Source organism: Medicago truncatula, chromosome 6, assembly GCF_003473485.1.
Source record: "Medicago truncatula cultivar Jemalong A17 chromosome 6, MtrunA17r5.0-ANR, whole genome shotgun sequence".
NCBI lineage: Eukaryota > Viridiplantae > Streptophyta > Magnoliopsida > Fabales > Fabaceae > Medicago > Medicago truncatula.
The window spans coordinates 12,561,778-12,565,478 of NC_053047.1; the positions used below are offsets into that span (position 1 = coordinate 12,561,778).

Below are 3,701 nucleotides of genomic sequence, written 5' to 3' on the forward strand. Positions count from 1 at the left end.
GATTTTTTGGTATGTTTCAGGCATCAACATTTAATTTTCGTTGGGGTAAAATGGTCACTTATATAAGTCACGTTTAAAACAATATTTTAAAAACAAAAACAATATTTTCAAATCACGATCATCGCGTTCGATTTGAAATCCACCATGAATATCGAAAATGCTTGCGCTGCACACATCCTTTAGCAATTTCAACTTGACGGTCATCCTTTCAGTAAAGTGCAAATTCTAGAAAATTTACTCCCGGTTCTACAAGTTTATGGGCCACTAGCTGCAGGGCTTTATGCAGTCTTTTACGCTAGCACGAGCGTCGCAAATAGCTCAACCTCTCACTACAAAAAAACGCGTTTATTTTGGCGGTCAAATTTCGCTTATTTCGACGGTTTTAGCCGCCACTATGTACCAAACTGGCGGTTCACAAAACTGCCAAAATTTTTCCTGCCACAAAGATTAAAACGGCAGTTTAGTACAAACCGCCATATAAGCCGCCAGAATACATATTGAATAATGCGGCGGCTAGTTTTTTGTGTAAAGCGGCGGTTTCAACCGTCATAATATACATTATTCCATAAAATTAAAATTGCACATAGTGGCAGTTTGAACCGCCATAATATATATTTATTTCAGGAAAAAAAATTGAATATAGTGGTAGTTAGAACCGCCGTTATGGTCATCTTATTAAATAAAAAAAATTGCATTGAAATAACAATTCCTAATACTAATATAAATTATTTTTCAAACACAGATTGTAATATTACATAGTGTAACATAAATAGTTCAACAAATTATACTACCTTGTAATGTTTTTTTAACAACCAATAAAATTGATTACACACAAACAGGAGCACAGATTATAAACTGGCTGCAAAAACAGAACATACAAAGGGAATAACAACGCTCATAACTCAAGCAGTATAAAATTCCCAAAAAAAACAATACAAGAAACATATATGGATGTGCAATCCAGTTCACAAACAACCAAAATGCAGGCACATATCTTCGTGTATCCATACCACCGATAGCGGGCTGGAGCTTAAGAAAGAACAACATGCAAATATTTAGGAGTAAACCAGATCTCTCAGCAGCAAAAGAGCCCTTATATCAGAGCTGCAACACTGTCAACCAACATAGACTACAACAACCAGACCCTGCTGTAGCATAGTACACCAAACACACATTCATCAAGCACATATAAATCCAACACTGTAGCTGCAAAAGAACCAAAATCCTGCATAATTAGAACAAATTAAGCCCCACCCACAAGCTATAGCAAAGACGGAAAGAAAAAAAACTAAGTACCAATAATATAGAATGTTATAACACGTTCAATATTTTAATTCTAATCACAAACATGCTTAAAACATTGTCTTTCTAAAAACATGTAACCCTGTTGTGCTTGAATTTTTGTTGCTTGACTTTCTAAACAAAGAATAGTGCAAGAAAGCTTCACAATTGAAAATATTAGAAAACGTAAGTCTCAAGTCATCATCTTACTCAAGGGTAAAAAATTGATGTTATTCCCCAAGATTTTGTAATCGTCAACATAAGAGTGAAATCATAGACTTGTTTTAACAAAACACTTTAAAATGGAGAGATTACCATTGGATGATATACCTTTAAGAATAATGAACTTAAACTCAAATCACTTGCATTTTCTATCTCTAGGACCTTCGCTCACAAGAATCCATATTTGTTCAGCCACAAAATATGCAGCTTTAAGAGTATGCCTGCAAATTTTCACATATATAGGTGTTAGCCTTCAAGCATAACCTGAGATTAAATTAACCAGACAAGGAAACTTTGCCATTAACACAAGTTTTATATAAATCAAACAAGGCCACCATTTTTCATCAACCCAAGTTTCATGTAAATCAAAAAGACACCCATTCTCCATCAATTAAAACAAATTACTAACCTTATACCTTTAATGTAAATTTGGTTTCCTGCACTTCACTTATTCACTAGAGGTAGTTTTGTTCCCATACCTATAGTTCATTATAATCAGATAGCAGATAAAAAATCCAACATAAAACAACTTCCAAGAAGAGGTAAATAAACCAATACCTAAATGATCTCAACCAAATGATGGACCTCACTTTTCACTAGAAACAATGGCTGAAATAATAAAACATAGTCACCTAATAGTTCAGTTCAACACAAGAAAAACAGGTGAAAATGTTCATGAAAAAATAGAAGACAAAACATTATCCAAATCAACGGCAATCCATCTACTTCAAAACTCTAAACATTTGAAGTTCTATATTGATTCATTCATAGTCGTTGTTAAAAGAACTCACTTGAAGATTAACAATAATGAGGAAAATTTCCTTTTCAGATGCACTCTCTATGTATAGACATCAAAAGGAAAAGACCCATTTGTCAACAAAGGCTACAAAAGAGAAAAAATAAAATAACAGGGCAACTAAACACGCCAACAACTTGAATAAATTATAAATAGTTGAATTGGGGAATCAATTTTAGAAGAATATTTACCCATGTTAGTTTGGGCATTTAGACGACAAAAGAGATCACACAAAGCTAGGATTTATCAACTCAGAATAAACAAGCCATTTAGGGTTATCCAAAACATCAAAAACCAAAAACATAGAACCAAAACTTTTTAGATTTAAAAAAACAAAAAATGAAAGGCTTCGAAACAAAGAGAGACAAAAATAAACACAAAACGAAATAGATAAGATCTGAATAATACCAGATCTACGAGGAAGAAAGTCTCCTTCCAACAACACTTTGCAACACAAAAGATTTCCCTCAACAAAAAAGAGATTAGATTTTAAAAAACAATGCATTATCGATTTGAATGAAAGAAGAGAAGATCGAGGTAGTTACCTGTCCTCCTCCGACGGCGACTGAGGAGAGAGATTCCAAAGAGATAAACCCTCGCCGTTGTCATATCCTAAAACGCAAATCATCGCCACCGTCAGATCCGAAAACTGAGAGCAGATCTATGATTGGGGTTTATGTGAGAAACATAGAAAGGGTTTGTGAAAGGTTTGTGACAAATGGAACGATAGAGTGACGGTGCCACGGTGAGGCTGAATCTGAGAAAGAGAAAGAGAAATGGTTTGAGAGAGATAAGGGCAATAAAAATGTAGCTTAAAAAAAAGGGGGGGTAATATAAAGGATTAAAGGAAAAAGGGGGAAACAAATGTTAGTGCACCAATCTAAAAAAGAGTGCGCCAATCTAAAATCAAATAATTGTACATACCGGCAGTTTAAACCGACGTATTGTACAATATAAATTGTTAAGGAAATTATTGTCGATAGTGGCATGTAAAACCGCCGTAATACGCAGATAATACCGGCGTTTATTAAAACTGCCAAAATGTACCGTGAATAGTGACGGTTTAAAAAACCGCCAGAATTCTCGCGTTTTTTTGTAGTGTCTGATTTACTTTAAACGGACAATTCCTCAATATTGTTTGTATGGCAAATTATTTAAAACGTGTTATAACAAAATATAACCAACTTTATTCTAGAGTGACATAGTTAATAGACTATTACAAAAGAATGTTATTACTTTTACACGGGTACAAATCCACATTATTGATTTAGAGAATTTCATGGCTTGTTATTCTAAAATGGTGTATGTACGTTTATCTATGTATTGTGCTCCCCCCTCAAGCGCTCTTACTTGCTTGTAACACTATTGTTGCTTTCTTCGCAACGGACCGACACAAGGAGCT

At 34.2% G+C, this 3,701-nt stretch overlaps 1 long non-coding RNA gene across 3 annotated transcripts; it reads right to left on the reverse strand.

The window, feature by feature from the left end:
• Nucleotides 1-706: 706 nt before the first annotated feature.
• Nucleotides 707-3,193, reverse strand: LOC25496057 (uncharacterized). Of its 3 annotated transcripts, XR_003013243.2 has the most exons (6): nucleotides 2,845-3,193; nucleotides 2,708-2,743; nucleotides 2,062-2,112; nucleotides 1,913-1,982; nucleotides 1,612-1,724; nucleotides 707-1,225 (listed from the first exon to the last, which is right to left on the reverse strand). It is a non-coding gene; the product is annotated as an uncharacterized lncRNA (long non-coding RNA). The 3 variants fall into 3 exon arrangements; XR_005642188.1 differs by lacking the exon at nucleotides 2,708-2,743 and having other exon boundaries at nucleotides 2,845-3,192; XR_003013242.2 differs by having other exon boundaries at nucleotides 2,708-3,190.
• Nucleotides 3,194-3,701: the final 508 nt, after the last annotated feature.